The 18,377-nt window shown below is 41.8% G+C and overlaps 1 protein-coding gene across 1 annotated transcript in view; it reads right to left on the bottom strand.

Moving 5' to 3' along the window:
- The window catches only part of ARHGEF9 (Cdc42 guanine nucleotide exchange factor 9), a 626,906-nt gene extending 609,276 nt beyond the window's left edge, over positions 1–17,630 (bottom strand). Inside the window, exon 1 of the mRNA XM_069747208.1 lies at positions 17,223–17,630. The gene's annotated coding sequence lies outside the window, so the exon portion shown is untranslated. The remainder of the gene's footprint in view (positions 1–17,222) is intronic.
- Positions 17,631–18,377: the final 747 nt, after the last annotated feature.

The following is an 18,377-nucleotide window of genomic DNA, read 5'->3' as shown; positions in this document are numbered from 1 at the left end:
CAGGCAACCCTCACATGTACTTATGCTGGCTAACAGATGTAAATCATTCATGAAAACTAAATCTCCGAGCACTAAAAAATACTCAGAGGACACCCGAGCCTGCTCGAGAAATCTCAAGTAACGAGTATATTTGCTCATCACTAATTATATGCCCTTCTCACATTGTGCCAACCTGAACTGTTCCATATTCAGATGGCATGTTTCTCTAGGTATAAATATGTTTACGAGGTTGGAAGCCAGTGCTTGAATTTCAACGCTCTGATGTCACCTATTGTAAAGGGGAACTGAGATCATCTGATGGTACAATGTGATAAGGTCTACAGTGTGGGATTAGACGGGCCGGGGAGGAACCGGACTGGAATTAGGGACAGAAACGAATCTGAACAATGCTCCAGTACAACTAGCATCCAACACTAAGCAAATAACAGAAGCACCATAAAGGGAAGCTATCATCACACAATGCTCCATTGTTTAAAGCAGGTTTTAGTGCTCTAAACATTTGATAAAAATGTTGCCAATGTCTTTTTTTATTTTCATATCATAATCTTTGTTAAAAAAAACCCAAAATGAGTAATCTTGCAATTTTCACACTGGCCACAGGGGACTTCTAGACTCAAACTTCTTGTCCTTTCAGGAAGAGTTTTCAGCAGGATCCTTATCGTCAGAGGTGGGATTACAATAGTTACATAGTTAATATAGTTGAAAAAAAATATATATCCATCAAGTTCAATAGTGGGATGGTGTCACATCCGTGTCCGAACATACTGCTGCTAACTCTGCTCTGGTCGCTAGGCGGCTCCACACTTATCCTTCAGTTACCACCGCATTAAGATCCTCCTTGTCTCACCAGTTTTTATAGCTCCTCGACCTGTCGGCTGCCTTTGACACAGTGGACCATTCCCTATTATTACAAACCCTCTCATCCCTTGGCATCACAGACTTGGCCCTATCCTGGATCTCATCATACCTAACAGACAGGACATTCAGCGTCTCCCACTCACACACCACCTCCTCACCTCGCCCCCTATCTGTCGGAGTCCCACAAGGTTCAGTTCTAGGGCCACTGCTCTTCTCCATTTACACCTTTGGCCTGGGACAGCTCATAGAATCTCATGGCTTTCAGTATCACCTCTACGCTGACGACACACAGATCTACATCTCTGGACCAGATATCACCTCCCTTCTAACCAGAATCCCTCAATGTCTGTCCACTATTTCATCCTTCTTCTCCACTAGATTTCTAAAACTTAACATGGACAAAACAGAATTCATCATCTTTCCCCCATCTCACGCGACCCCCCCAACGAACCTATCCATTACAGTAAATGGCTGCCCACTCTCCCCAGTCCCACAAGCTCGCTGCCTCAGGGTAATCCTTGACGCTGATCTCTCCTTCAAACCACATATCCAAGCCCTTTCCACTTCCTGCCGCTTTCAACTCAAAAATATTTCACGAATCCGTTCATTCCTCAACCATGAATCTGCAAAAACCCTAGTCCATGCCCTCATCATCTCTCGCCTTGACTACTGCAACCTCCTGCTCTGTGGCCTCCCCTCTAACACTCTCGCACCCCTCCAATCTATTCTAAACTCTGCTGCCCGACTAATCCACCTGTCCCCCCGCTATTCCCCGGCCTCTCCCCTCTGTCAATCCCTTCACTGGCTCCCCATTGCTCAGAGACTCCACTACAAAACCCTTACCATGACGTACAAAGCCATCCACAACCTGTGTCCTCCATACATCTGTGACCTCGTCTCCCGGTACTTACCTACCCGCAACCTCCGATCCTCACAAGATCTCCTTCTCTACTCCCCTCTTATCTCCTCTTCTCACAATCGTATACAAGATTTCTTTCGCGTATCACCCCTACTCTGGAACCCTCTACCACAACACATCAGACTCTCGCCTACCATCGAAACCTTCAAAAAGAACCTGAAGACCTACCTCTTCTGACAAGCCTACAACCTGTAGTAACCACCGATCCACCAAACCGCTGCATGACCAGCTCTACCCTCACCTACTGTATTCTCACCCATCCCTTGTAGATTGTGAGCCTTCGCGGGCAGGGTCCTCATTCCTCCTGTACCAGTTATGACTTGTATTGTTTAAGATTATTGTACTTGTTTTTATTATGTATACCCCTCCTCACATGTAAAGCGCCATGGAATAAATGGCGCTATAACAATAAATAATAATAATAATAATAATAATAGCTCAATGACAGGTATCCTCAACATACAGCTAATAAAGCAGGGTCCATCAATCACAATAGGAGATGTCACTGCTGACCCTGCTCCCTTTGCCTTCACAATGACATTTGCACACGCTCATTAGATGCCTCAATACAAAAGATAGGGTGAGAGTCGGTTTATCACTTCTAACATATCTTATTGCCAATGAGAAAATTGCAGGATTAATAGTTTTATTTCTTAACAAAGAACATGTAACACAAAAATTTGATTGAAACAATGGGTCATTTTCTATTGACAACTTTTTAAAAATGATTTTGGTCATTAAATTGGCCTTTATGTTACAGGTTATAATTATTAAAATGTGCTTTTATTTCTGCTTCAATTAAAGGAGCATGACGGAAGAAGTCACCATTGGGTGTCTGTAGCTTGGTACCCCACCGATACTAAGAATTAAGTACCCCAATGTTCTCTATGCTCTTCCAAATATTAAACCCCTTTAGCTTTCAACGCATAGATCACAGAATCTTTTAACTTTTTTTCACAACGTCTTCAATTCTACTCCATAATACTGCAATGTACATGTAAACAGGAACACATGGGCTACTTGCACAGTGAACAAGTCTGTAAGAACATGTTCACACACCACCAAGAAACCTGAAGACACAAAAGAGAATGGTAAAACCAAAAACACTCAGTTTGAAAAAATGTTTGCAGTAATCCGCAAGTGCTAGTAAAAGATGTAAATAACAGGGTATTTGGTTGATACGTTTTTTGCAAAAAATGTATACTAAGCTGCTCTACCAATCTTCACGGTATACCCATATCAGAGCAGTCCTAACTAATGTATGCAATCCCTATCTGATGTATTTAAAAACCTGATCATCTGTATATTACCTGTGTGAACAGGGTTCAGAGAGGAAAAATCCATGTGTGCATACAGGGCAGAACAGCTTTTGTGCAGCTAGCCCAAGAGGAGTGGTGGAACTCCCCAGTCTTGTAGACACAAGAGAACAATCATGGAAACAGGAACACATGGGCTACTTGCACAGTGAACAAGTCTGTAAGAACATGTTCACACACCACCAAGAAACCTGAAGACACAAAAGAGAATGGTAAAACCAAAAACACTCAGTTTGAAAAAATGTTTGCAGTAATCCGCAAGTGCTAGTAAAAGATGTAAATAACAGGGTATTTGGTTGATACGTTTTTTGCAAAAAATGTATACTAAGCTGCTCTACCAATCTTCACGGTATACCCATATCAGAGCAGTCCTAACTAATGTATGCAATCCCTATCTGATGTATTTAAAAACCTGATCATCTGTATATTACCTGTGTGAACAGGGTTCAGAGAGGAAAAATCCATGTGTGCATACAGGGCAGAACAGCTTTTGTGCAGCTAGCCCAAGAGGAGTGGTGGAACTCCCCAGTCTTGTAGACACAAGAGAACAATCATGGAAACAGGAACACATGGGCTACTTGCACAGTGAACAAGTCTGTAAGAACATGTTCACACACCACCAAGAAACCTGAAGACACAAAAGAGAATGGTAAAACCAAAAACACTCAGTTTGAAAAAATGTTTGCAGTAATCCGCAAGTGCTAGTAAAAGATGTAAATAACAGGGTATTTGGTTGATACGTTTTTTGCAAAAAATGTATACTAAGCTGCTCTACCAATCTTCACGGTATACCCATATCAGAGCAGTCCTAACTAATGTATGCAATCCCTATCTGATGTATTTAAAAACCTGATCATCTGTATATTACCTGTGTGAACAGGGTTCAGAGAGGAAAAATCCATGTGTGCATACAGGGCAGAACAGCTTTTGTGCAGCTAGCCCAAGAGGAGTGGTGGAACTCCCCAGTCTTGTAGACACAAGAGAACAATCATGGAAACAGGAACACATGGGCTACTTGCACAGTGAACAAGTCTGTAAGAACATGTTCACACACCACCAAGAAACCTGAAGACACAAAAGAGAATGGTAAAACCAAAAACACTCAGTTTGAAAAAATGTTTGCAGTAATCCGCAAGTGCTAGTAAAAGATGTAAATAACAGGGTATTTGGTTGATACGTTTTTTGCAAAAAATGTATACTAAGCTGCTCTACCAATCTTCACGGTATACCCATATCAGAGCAGTCCTAACTAATGTATGCAATCCCTATCTGATGTATTTAAAAACCTGATCATCTGTATATTACCTGTGTGAACAGGGTTCAGAGAGGAAAAATCCATGTGTGCATACAGGGCAGAACAGCTTTTGTGCAGCTAGCCCAAGAGGAGTGGTGGAACTCCCCAGTCAATACATCAGATAGGGATTGCATACATTAGTTAGGACTGCTCTGATATGGGTATACTGTGAAGATTGGTAGAGCAGCTTAGTATACATTTTTTGCAAAAAAACGTATCAACCAAATACCCTGTTATTTACATCTTTTACTAGCACTTGCGGATTACTGCAAACATTTTTTCAAACTGAGTGTTTTTGGTTTTACCATTCTCTTTTGTGTCTTCAGGTTTCTTGGTGGTGTGTGAACATGTTCTTACAGACTTGTTCACTGTGCAAGTAGCCCATGTGTTCCTGTTTCCATGATTGTTCTCTTGTGTCTACAAGACTGGGGAGTTCCACCACTCCTCTTGGGCTAGCTGCACAAAAGCTGTTCTGCCCTGTATGCACACATGGATTTTTCCTCTCTGAACCCTGTTCACACAGGTAATATACAGATGATCAGGTTTTTAAATACATCAGATAGGGATTGCATACATTAGTTAGGACTGCTCTGATATGGGTATACCGTGAAGATTGGTAGAGCAGCTTAGTATACATTTTTTGCAAAAAACGTATCAACCAAATACCCTGTTATTTACATCTTTTACTAGCACTTGCGGATTACTGCAAACATTTTTTCAAACTGAGTGTTTTTGGTTTTACCATTCTCTTTTGTGTCTTCAGGTTTCTTGGTGGTGTGTGAACATGTTCTTACAGACTTGTTCACTGTGCAAGTAGCCCATGTGTTCCTGTTTCCATGATTGTTCTCTTGTGTCTACAAGACTGGGGAGTTCCACCACTCCTCTTGGGCTAGCTGCACAAAAGCTGTTCTGCCCTGTATGCACACATGGATTTTTCCTCTCTGAACCCTGTTCACACAGGTAATATACAGATGATCAGGTTTTTAAATACATCAGATAGGGATTGCATACATTAGTTAGGACTGCTCTGATATGGGTATACCGTGAAGATTGGTAGAGCAGCTTAGTATACATTTTTTGCAAAAAACGTATCAACCAAATACCCTGTTATTTACATCTTTTACTAGCACTTGCGGATTACTGCAAACATTTTTTCAAACTGAGTGTTTTTGGTTTTACCATTCTCTTTTGTGTCTGCAATGTACATGTGTATTGGCTCCTTCAGATCACAGGTGGTGACCTACCCTCCTTGTTTCAAATGTTACAAAAAAATTAATTTTTTATCAATATCTTAATAAGTAAATGATAATGGTAACGAGAATGCTCCTTAAGCGGTCGCCTTTTATTTTGTGTACAATTAAAGTGATCCTTCTTTAATTATTGTGCATAAAATGAGCAGGTTTTTCCATTTTGAAGTTCATACTGGGCGACAAACCTTATGTATATGGTAGTCATATTGGTTGTTATTTGGGGTCCTGTGCCATGGACAATAAACTGTGAGTAAGGACGGAGAGTCAATCAGCAATATATCACGTGGATATGTGCTCAGAAAATATTATTATCATCTAATAATCATTTTTATTTCAATCCTTCACATACAGCTGACATTATCTCATTACAATATACACTGGTATTTCTACTTTCATTTGTTGGATACATGGTTAGACGTAGTTTTTCTGATACCTTCCACTATACTTTAGGTCTCAGTACTGTACCATAATAATAAACCCCTCTACATTTGTAGTTAGCGCTTGAAAGTGTTTTTCTCTGTAAATTAAATTATCATAATTTCAAAGTGTTTGTACAACTAGCACCCACCTTTGCCATCTAAAATTCAGAAATATATAAAAATTTATTTACTAAATAATCTATACACGAAATTCACAACGTACAACATTTGTTTTAAAAACACCCCACTAATAACTGTAGGACAGTGGAGCATGTATACATACATGGCAACCACACAAAAAAGATCAAATACAGCAAAATAACAAAATATACTACAAAATAGGGTAAAATACTTCATTAACTCAAGGCAAAATCTATCATGTACATAATAACAGTCAATATGAATGTCAACATAAAAAATGCAATATTCAGCAAATGCATGCAATAAGTTATGACACCATGACTGCCGACATGTAGCCACACAACCCAGAACCCCATGTCATCATAGTGCTTCATCAGGGAGTACTAGAGTAATACTGAACGCCTCCTTACACAGTGCGCCACTATCCTGGCTACATAGCCCCCTCTATATGGCGAAAGTCCCAATGGTCCGATCAAGCTTCTTCCTACATTCCACCCGGCACCCCGTAAATCTAGCAATAGCCTTCCAGTGCATGGGTGTTAGGGACGACATCATTCGCGGTGCATGCGCGGTGATGTGCTGTATGCTATGCCCACAGTTGGGCAAAGCATAATGCGCAGGCGCAAGAGCAAAATGCACTGCGCAACTGCCAAAAAAGAGCGCGATCTGTGCGATTCACAGATCGAATTTACGTCAGACACGCTGAGGAGCAGGGGGAGAAACGGGGATTTAACCATGCCCATTTGACCAGACCAACGTGATTGACAGGCGAAAACGGCGACTTTAGTAAGGTATTTCGGCAGCATAGGTGGAGAATCAGGAGACAAAAAATACACTATTGTAAAGCACAGCTCAGGCCCTATTTAACGGTATTTTTATCTCATACCAGTTGTGACTTGTATTGTTCAAGATTATTGTACTTGTTTATTATGTATACCCCTCCTCACATGTAAAGCGCCATGGAATAAATGGCGCTATAATAATAAATAATAATAATAATAATATTGAAAAAACGGGGTGACAGGTTCCCTTTAATGTACAAACACCAAGCCTGTGTCTTGCTTTCAATCACTGTTGTTCTTACCAAGTTTTGGAGCCACTTTCTCTTTGTCCAAAATGGTTGTCACAGTCAGTGTAGAAAGTATGAACCAGGCCCACCCTACGCTTCTCTGACATGGGATGGACCAATGCAAATGATGGACCTGATGGACCACAGGGGACCAGTGTGTTATGAACAGGTAATTCAGAACCACAATGGACATTGAAGTTCAGAGCACACAAAGTGACCTGACAATTACCAAAAACAAAGGACGAGCTCTGAGACGTGGGAACTCTGCTGACCGCAATCCCTAATCCTAACACACCACACTAGAGGTAGCCGTGGATTGCGCCTAATGCTCCCTATGCAACTCGGCACAGCCTGAGAAACTAACTAGCCCTGAAGATAGAAAAATAAGCCTACCTTGCCTCAGAGAAATTCCCCAAAGGAAAAGGCAGCCCCCCACATATAATGACTGTGAGTAAGATGAAAATACAAACACAGAGATGAAATAGATTTAGCAAAGTGAGGCCCGACTTACTGAATAGACCGAGGATAGGAAAGATAGCTTTGCGGTCAACACAAAAACCTACAAACAACCACGCAGAGGGGCAAAAAGACCCTCCGCACCGACTAACGGTACGGAGGTGCTCCCTCTGCGTCTCAGAGCTTCCAGCAAGCAAGAAAAACCAATAAAGCAAACTGGACAGAAAAAATAGCAAGCAAAAATAACACAAGCAAAACTTAGCTTATGCAGGATAGACAGGCCACAGGAACGATCCAGGAGGAAGCAAGACCAATACTAGAACATTGACTGGAGGCCAGGATCAAAGCACCAGGTGGAGTTAAATAGAGCAGCACCTAACGACTTAACCTCATCACCTGAGGAAGGAAACTCAGAAGCCGCAGTACCACTCTCATCCACCAAAGAAAGCTCAAAGACAGAACCAGCCGAAGTACCACTCTCGACCACAGGAGGGAGCTTGGCCACAGAATTCACAACAGTACCCCCCCTTGAGGAGGGGTCACCGAACCCTCACCAGAGCCCCCAGGCCGACCAGGATGAGCCACATGAAAGGCACGAACCAGATCAGCAGCATGGACATCAGAGGCAAAGACCCAGGAATTATCTTCCTGACCATAACCTTTCCACTTAACCAGATACTGGAGTTTACGTCTCGAAACACGAGAATCCAAAATCTTCTCCACTATATACTCCAATTCCCCTTCAACCAAAACCGGAGCAGGAGGATCAATAGATGGAACCACAGGTGCCACGTATCTCCGCAACAATGACCTATGGAACACGTTATGGATGGAAAAAGAAGCTGGAAGAGTCAAACGAAAAGACACAGGATTAAGGACCTCAGAAATCCTATATGGACCAATGAAACGAGGCTTAAATTTAGGAGAGGAAACCTTCATAGGAATATAACGAGATGACAACCAAACCAAATCCCCAACACGAAGTCGGGGACCCACACAGCGCCTGTGGTTAGCGAAACGTTGAGCCTTCTCCTGGGACAAAGTCAGATTGTCCACTACATGAGTCCAAATCTGCTGCAACCTATCCACCACAGTATCCACACCAGGACAGTCCGAAGACTCAACCTGCCCTGAAGAGAAACGAGGGTGGAACCCAGAATTGCAGAAAAACGGCGAAACCAAAGTAGCCGAGCTGGCCCGATTATTAAGGGCGAACTCAGCCAAAGGCAAAAAGGACACCCAATCATCCTGATCAGCAGAAACAAAACATCTCAGATATGTTTCCAAGGTCTGATTGGTTCGTTCAGTCTGGCCATTTGTCTGAGGATGGAAAGCAGAGGAAAAAGACAAATCAATGCCCATCCTAGCACAAAAGGCTCGCCAAAACCTCGAAACAAACTGGGAACCTCTGTCAGAAACGATGTTCTCTGGAATGCCAAGTAAACGAACCACATGCTGGAAAAACAACGGCACCAAATCAGAGGAGGAAGGCAATTTAGACAAGGGCACCAAATGGACCATCTTAGAGAAGCGATCACAAACCACCCAAATGACCGACATTCGGGGAGATCCGAAATAAAATCCATAGAGATATGTGTCCAAGGCCTCTTCGGGACCGGCAAGGGCAAAAGCAACCCACTGGCACGAGAACAGCAGGGCTTAGCCCGAGCACAAATCCCACAGGACTGCACAAAAGAACGCACATCCCGCGACAGAGACGGCCACCAAAAAGATCTAGCCACCAAATCTCTAGTACCAAAGATTCCAGGATGACCAGCCAACACCGAACAATGAACCTCAGAGATAACTTTATTCGTCCACCTATCAGGGACAAACAGTTTCTCCGCTGGCAATGGTCAGGTCTATTAGCCTGAAAGTTTTGCAGCACCCGCCGCAAATCAGGGGAGATGGCAGACAAAATTACCCCCTCTTTGAGAATACCCGCCGGCTCAGACAAACCCGGAGAATCGGGCACAAAACTCCTAGACAGGGCATCCGCCTTCACATTCTTAGAGCCCGGAAGGTACGAAACCACAAAGTCAAAACGGGAGAAAAACAGCGACCAACGAGCCTGTCTAGGATTCAACCGTTTGGCAGACTCGAGATAAGTCAAGTTTTTGTGATCAGTCAAGACCACCACGCGATGCTTAGCTCCTTCAAGCCAATGACGCCACTCCTCGAATGCCCACTTCATGGCTAGCATCTCTCGATTGCCAACATCATAATTTTGCTCAGCAGGCGAAAACTTCCTGGAAAAGAAGGCGCATGGTTTCATCACCGAGCAATCAGAACTTCTCTGCGACAAAACAGCCCCTGCTCCAATCTCAGAAGCATCAACCTCGACCTGGAACGGAAGCGAAACATCTGGTTGGCACAACACAGGGGCAGAAGAAAAACGACGCTTCAACTCCTGAAAAGCTTCCACAGCAGCAGAAGACCAATTGACCACATCAGCACCCTTCTTGGTTAAATCAGTCAACGGTTTAGCAATGCTAGAAAAATTAGCGATGAAGCGACGATAAAAATTAGCAAAGCCCAGGAACTTCTGCAGACTCTTCAGAGTTGTTGGCTGAGTCCAATCATAAATGGCCTGAACTTTAACAGGGTCCATCTCGATAGTAGAAGGAGAAAAAATGAACCCCAAAAATGAAATCTTCTGAACACCAAAGAGACACTTTGACCCCTTCACAAACAAAGAATTAGCACGCAGGACCTGGAACACCATTCTGACCTGCTTCACATGAGACTCCCAATCATCTGAGAAGACCAAAATATCATCCAAGTATACAATCAGGAATTTATCCAGGTACTCTCAGAAGATGTCATGCATAAAGGACTGAAACACTGATGGAGCATTAGAAAGTCCGAATGGCATAACCAGGTACTCAAAATGGCCTTCGGGCGTATTAAATGCTGTTTTCCATTCATCGCCCCGTTTAATACGCACAAGATTATACGCACCACGAAGATCTATCTTGGTGAACCAACTAGCCCCCTTAATCCGAGCAAACAAATCAGACAGCAGCGGCAAGGGGTTATGAAATTTGACCGTAATTTTATTTAGAAGGCGGTAATCAATACAAGGTCTCAGCGAACCATCCTTCTTGGCCACAAAAAAGAACCCTGCTCCCAATGGCGACGATGACGGGCGAATATGACCCTTCTCCAAAGACTCCTTCACGTAACTCCGCATAGCGGCGTGCTCAGGCACAGACAAATTAAACAGTCGACCCTTAGGAAACTTACTACCAGGAATCAAATCGATAGCACAATCACAATCCCTATGCGGAGGTAGGGCATTGGACTTGGGCTCATCGAATACATCCCGGTAATCAGACAAGAACTCTGGGACCTCAGAAGGGGTGGATGATGAGATAGACAGAGATGGAACATCACCATGTACCCCCTGACAACCCCAGCTGGACACAGACATTGATTTCCAATCTAATACTGGGTTATGGACTTGTAGCCATGGCAACCCCAACACGACCACATCATGCACATTATGCAACACCAGAAAGCGAATATCCTCCTGGTGCGCAGGAGCCAAGCACATGGTCAGCTGGGTCCAATACTGAGGCTTATTCTTGGCCAAAGGCGTAGCATCAATTCCTCTCAATGGAATAGGACACTGCAAGGGCTCCAAGACAAACCCACAGCGCCTAGCAAACTCCAAGTCCATCAAATTCAGGGCAGCGCCTGAATCCACAAATGCCATGACAGAATAGGAAGACAAAGAGCAGATCAAAGTAACGGACAAAAGAAATTTCGACTGTACCGTACCAATGGTGGCAGACCTAGCGAACCGCTTAGTGCGCTTAGGACAATCGGAGATAGCATGAGTGGAATCACCACAGTAGAAACACAGCCCATTCTGACGTCTGTGTTCTTGCCTTTCAGCTCTGGTCAAAGTCCTATCGCACTGCATAGGCTCAGGTTCATGCTCAGATAATACCGCCAAATGGTGCACAGATTTACGCTCGTGCAAGCGTCGACCGATCTGAATGGCCAAAGACATAGACTCATTCAGACCAGCAGGCATAGGAAATCCCACCATGACATCCTTAAGAGCTTCAGAGAGACCCTTTCTGAAAATAGCTGCCAGCGCACATTCATTCCATTGAGTGAGCACGGACCACTTTCTAAACTTCTGACAATAAATCTCTATCTCATCCTGACCCTGACACAGAGCCAGCAAATTTTTCTCTGCCTGATCCACTGAATTAGGTTCGTCGTACAGCAATCCGAGCGGCAGAAAAAACGCATCAATATTACATAATGCAGGATCTCCTGGCGCAAGGGAAAATGCCCAGTCTTGAGGGTCGCCACGTAATAAAGAAATAATGATCTTAACTTGTTGTACTGGGTCACCAGAGGAACGGGGTTTCAAAGCCAGAAATAGTTTACAATTATTTTTAAAATTCAAAAACTTTGCTCTATCTCCAGAAAATAACTCAGGAATAGGAATCTTAGGTTCTAACATAGGATTCTGAACCACTAAATCTTGAATATTCCGTACATTTATAGCGAGATTATCCATCAAAGAGAACAGACCTTGAATGTCCATGTCCACACCTGTGTTCTGAACCACCCTGATGTAAAGGGGAAAAGAAAGACAGAACACAGTGCAAAGGAAAAAAAATGGTCTCAGAACTTCTCTTTTCCCTCTATTGAGAAGCATTAGTACTTTGGGCCTCCAGTACTGTTATGAACAGGTAATTCAGAACCACAATGGACATTGAAGTTCAGAGCACACAAAGTGACCTGACAATTACCAAAAACAAAGGACGAGCTCTGAGACGTGGGAACTCTGCTGACCGCAATCCCTAATCCTAGGCCAGGATCAAAGCACCAGGTGGAGTTAAATAGAGCAGCACCTAACGACTTAACCTCATCACCTGAGGAAGGAAACTCAGAAGCCGCAGTACCACTCTCATCCACCAAAGGAAGCTCATAGACAGAACCAGCCGAAGTACCACTCTCGACCACAGGAGGGAGCTTGGCCACAGAATTCACAACACCAGTGCCAGTGCCAATAAAAAGGATGGCACCAGACATTTGCAAAGTATGAGCAAATTTTGTGTCTGGGATGGAAGACTTCACTTGAGATGGTCAACGTGAGCTACCACGAAAGTCCAATTTAAGTGACGTTTTACTATATGGTAATAAAGGTAAAAATAAAAAAAGCTACATACATATCTTTTTTCTAGTGAACATACCATAGATTAACAATAAGTATGCAGCTATCTCCTTTCTGTTTTGTATCTCAACCTACTGAGAGCATCAAAAGAGAAAAGAGCAGAAGATAATAATAATAATAATAATCTTTATTTATATAGCGCCAACATATTCCGCAGCGCTTTACAGTTTCAAACACAAAAGTCATAAGTAACAACGTTAACAATACAATAATTAAAGCAAAATAAGACGACCCTGCTCGTGAGAGCTTACAATCTACAATGAGGTGGGGGAGATACAAAGTACAGGTGTGTATTTACAATGATGTATTTACATCAGATGCATCATAGAAGATGCATCATAGTGCCCTCTAATATGACGGACCAAGGTCCCTGCTGTTGCCCCTTAGTTAGTGACACAATGTGAATCATCTCTTACACCACAAAAGAATTCACAAACCCTAAACATTGCGGACACTAAAATATAAACAATAATATAACAATATATGAGTATAATGTTGCCACTGGCTACTTTATTACGCAACATATTTGATCAATCTTGTAAGCCATACTATTGGGTGGCATTCCTCTATAATCGGTAGGGGAAATAAGTTTATGACCTATTGTTCAGTTTCCCATTTAAAGGCCTTTAGTATTAACTACTTGTTTGCTGACAAGAGTACAAGGTTGCTTACAGTTATAATAGTGCTGCATGCTCACGTACCCTGGAAAACGGAAGCCGGTTGGGAGAGGACAGCTCGAAATGTCTTTGTTGACATTAATAACAACCTCCACTAATGATTTAAGTCTTTGTGTTCAACGCTGGAAGGAACTCATGTTGTAGTGTTATAAGTTCAGCGCATATAACATATAGTTCTTCACACAGTCATTCGAATGCAGGTAAGCAATTTAGGGAAGCAGAACAAAATATTTTATTAATCTTTAACTAGTCTAAAATTACACTTACTATGTTACAAAAATATCATATCATTGTTACAGTAGCCACTGAAGGAACCTAGACATTAATCATCCAACAAAGGATGAAAGGGTCACCAGTGTAACGGGATTTGTCTTGGTTCCTGTTTTTATTAAGTTCCTGCAAATCATTTTTTGAAAAAAAAATGTAAAATAAGAACTATTTTTCCCCCTTCTACAAACATTGATTTATAAGTATACTCTCTACTAAGGTTAGACTTAGGAACAAAGGAACTGGGTAACAAATGCAATCCATTCTGTGAGTAGATGAATGGGCATCTGCCATGGCTCAATGAAAAAGTTAACTGTCTTTTTGACTTGATTGACTGGAACCATAAATCTTATTGATTTTGTATATACCCTGTATTTTTTTTTGTTTAGAGAGTCATTAAACCTGCATTAAAAAGTCTAGCCCTTCTCTCCGAGTCCAAATTTACAACAAGTGAAGTAGCTATTCATGCCCGTCTCTTTTGTGCGTGCCAGTTTTGTGTAGAACCATTACAAGGTGCAGACAGGGATCTATCACATGGATTTCAGATACATAGTATTAAAGCTTTAGCCAGCTTAACTTTGCTAAAAAAAATTTCACAATGACAATTTTCATTCACAATGACTAATGCTACACCCAGATTAACAGGGCCGGTCTCTATAATTTGCTTTTACAATATGTGCTACCCGGAATGTAAAAGAAATGGCTAATATAATACTTGTGACATGTTCCTCTTATAATGTTAGAATTGCTTCTCACTTAAATGTAATAAAGTCCTCACCATAGTCAATGACTGAAGAGATTTCTACTGTGAAATATTGATATTTACGCGCTTATCGAATATGAAACTGTTTAGTGTGGTTAGTAAATTAGATTTACATTATTCATTATTTTTTAAATTAGTAATAAGTTAATTAACGTGGTTGCCCCATTAAAACGAATGCAATATATCCATAATACAGGTGACAGATGTATGATCCCATCTCTGAGACCGTATAACTGTGAAAAAGACGTCCAAAAGTCTCCTGTGTAAATGGAGTTAGAGAGCACACAAGCATGAGCACCGCTAGATTCACTTCAGTGGGTCTATTGAAAGTGGTAGTGTGTTTATGACCACCGATCGCCCACACATTGATGGGAGATATAGTCAGGCATGCGCATTCCATCATCACAGGGCAATTTGAGACCCTGCTTTAATGATGGCTGGGACCCCAGTGGTTGACCACCAGCATTCATACATTTATCCCCTATAATGCATTTCAGTGTTAGTTTTGTTTTTTTATAAACAATTTATGTGTATTTATAATCAAATGTTAACATTTACCATGGTGCCAACCAAAAACAATGACATTTACTATGGCGCCAACCAAAAACAATTACATTTACTATGGGTTCTACCAACAACAATGCCATTTACAAGGGCTCCTGCCAAAAACAATGCCATTTACTAGGGCTCCTACCAAGAACAATGCCATTTACTAGGGCTCGTACCAACAGTGACATTTACTGAGTCCTACCAAAAATAATGACATTTACTATGGTGCCAACCAACAACAATGACATTTACTATTACACCAAACAAGAACAATGACATTTACTATGGATTCTACCAACAATGCCATTTACTAGGGCTCCTGCCAAAAACAATGCCATTTACTAGGGCTCCTGCCAAAAACAATGCCATTTACTAGGCCTCCTACCAAAAACAATGACATTTACTATGGCTCCTACCAAGAACAATGCCATTTACTAGGGCTCGTACCAACAATGACATTTACTATGAGTCCTACCAAAAATAATGACATTTACTATATGTTCTACCAACAACAATGCCATTTACTAGGGCTTGTACCAACAATGACATTTACTATGGGTCCTACAAACAACAATGACATTTACTATGGCTCCTACCAAGAACAATGACGATCACTATGGCTCCTACCAAGAACAATGACGATTACTATGGCTCCTACCAAGAACAATGACAATCACTATGGCTCCTACCAAAAATAATGACATTTACTATGGCTCCTACCAAGAACAATTACATTTACTATGGCTCCTACCAAAAACAATGACATTCACTATGGCTCCTACCAAAAACAATGACATTTACTATGAGTTCTACCAAAAACAATGACATTTACTATGGCTCCTACCAAAACAATGACATTTACTATGGGTTCTACCAAAAACAATGACATTTACTATGAGTTCTACCAAAAACAATGACAATTACTATGGCTCCTACCAAATCAATGACATTTACTATGGCTCCTACCAAAACAATGACATTTACTATGGCTCCTACCAAAACAATGACATTTACTATGGCTCCTACCAATGACATTTACTATGGCTCCTATCAAAACAATGATATTTACTATGGCTTCTGCCAAAAACAATGACATTTACTATGGCTTGTACCAACAATGACATTTACTATGGGTCCTACAAACAACAATGACATTTACTAAGGCTCCTACCAACAACAATGACATTTACTATAGGTCCTACCAACAACAATGACATTTACTATGGCTCCTTCCAAATACCAAAAACCATTACATTTACTATGGCTCCTACAAACAACAATTACATTTACTATAACGCCTAAAAACAACAATAACATTTTCCTTATTTTTTAACTGAAAAGGACCTATTTAGACATTCAGACCTAACGCTATGGGAGAAAGTGCTAATGACCAAAGGATTAAAGGGCAGCAAGGTGGCTCAGAGGTTAGCACTGCAGCCTTGCAGCGCTGGTGTCCTGGGTTCAAATCCCACCAAGAACAACATCCGCACGGAGTTTGTATGTGTTCACATGGGCTTCCACCGTGTTTTCCGGTTTCCTCCCATACTCCCAATACATAGTGATAGGGAAATTATGATTGTGAGCTCCAATGGGCACAGCGATGATAATGCCTGTACAGCACTGCGGAATATGATGAATATATAAGCTATATAAGAATCACTTAATAATAAAAGAATGGTTCCGTCACACAAGTCTGATCCATAACATGCCTATATAATAATATATAAATATAGCTTAAATAATGCTGTGCACAAACAAACAGTGAAAGCCATAGATTAAATAAATGCTTTAGTTCATAGGAACGGCAGCATTGATGCATGACCCCAAAAGTCTTCCTGGTGTTTGTGATCAGATGCCGGAATAGCCCATGTCCACATCTGTAAACGATACATTGACAGTGAATTCTGGTCAGAACTCTCCAAACTCGATAGAATGTGCTTGAATTGTCCTACTCATATGGGAGCAGGGTAACCAGGACTCTCTCCTGGCAGGGGAAGAGCTGTAATAAGACTCAATCATCATACGCACATACATATTACCTCACCAGATGCAAGCTGAAGCAGCTCCGCCACTCACTGTCAGGGATAGGTCTGCATATTTGCTGTCAATCACAGACTGGCAGCTCCAGCATGTCTGAGACTGTAATCAATGCTTGACCAGCACTGCCAACACCATCAACTGCACTGCATCATTCTGGGAATTCCAAATTTGCCACCAAAAAGTTTTCTTCTTCTAATCCATACAACAATCCTGCATGTGAACCAACTTTAGACGTAAAGAAATGCAAAAAAATGTCCAAACGATATCAATAGGGATTTAGAAGTAAGACGGTCAGAAGAGATGAATGAATAATAAGTGTAATCCAGGGAGAGGAATCCACGTGTTTTCAGCCAGGAGCTCTGGCTCTGGGATGAGGAGCAGGAGTGGGAGTTCAAGCCAGGGGTGTGGAGATGAGAGCTGCCTGACATGAAATGTATCTGGTTTCCAAGCTCAGGGCAGGGCTGCTGCTCTGAGATCAGACACTGAGCCTAGCCTGCTCTCACCTCACCAATAGCAGAGCGCCCAGCGCTGAGTATGTCATCAGGCCCTAATCAGGAATCTCCAACTGCACAGTCAAAACTTCCTCTCCAAAGAATAAGCTCATGTGCTTTGTTTTTTTTACATTTTAGGCTGGTGACACCACGGCTACTGTCGGTCATTGTTTTCTGCAAGATGACTTTTCAATAGCTGTTTCTTACTTCGCAGGATGTACAGCACAGCCCCTACATGGGGATCTCACTCCAAATATAATTAGGGTACAGAATGCTGTGGGATTTACAAAAAACATATATCTTTGTACCGTGTTAGCCAGTAGATAGAAAACTATTCGAATTTGAGAGTCCTCAGTGGTTGATACCTTTTAATGGCTAACTGAAAAGATGGTAACAAATTGCAAGCTTTAGAAACCACTTAGCTCCCTTCATCAGGCATAGAATCACATATTTATACACAAGAAGACACAGGAATAATGTGCTAGATAAGACAAGTGGCATCAAGCACGTCACGCTTCACATCACTTGTCTTATCTATTGCATTATTCCCGTGTCCTCTTGTGTATAAATATGGGAATCTTCAGATTTTGTGTTATTCTATGCCTGATGAAGGGACCTAAGTAATTTCTAAAGCTTGCTATTTGTTACCACCTTTTCAGTTGGCCATT

The sequence above is a fragment of the Ranitomeya imitator genome, chromosome 2, assembly GCF_032444005.1.
Source record: "Ranitomeya imitator isolate aRanImi1 chromosome 2, aRanImi1.pri, whole genome shotgun sequence".
Classification (NCBI taxonomy): domain Eukaryota; kingdom Metazoa; phylum Chordata; class Amphibia; order Anura; family Dendrobatidae; genus Ranitomeya; species Ranitomeya imitator.
Note: the sequence above shows the minus strand (reverse complement) of the source record. Positions and strands in the feature narration are given on the sequence as shown.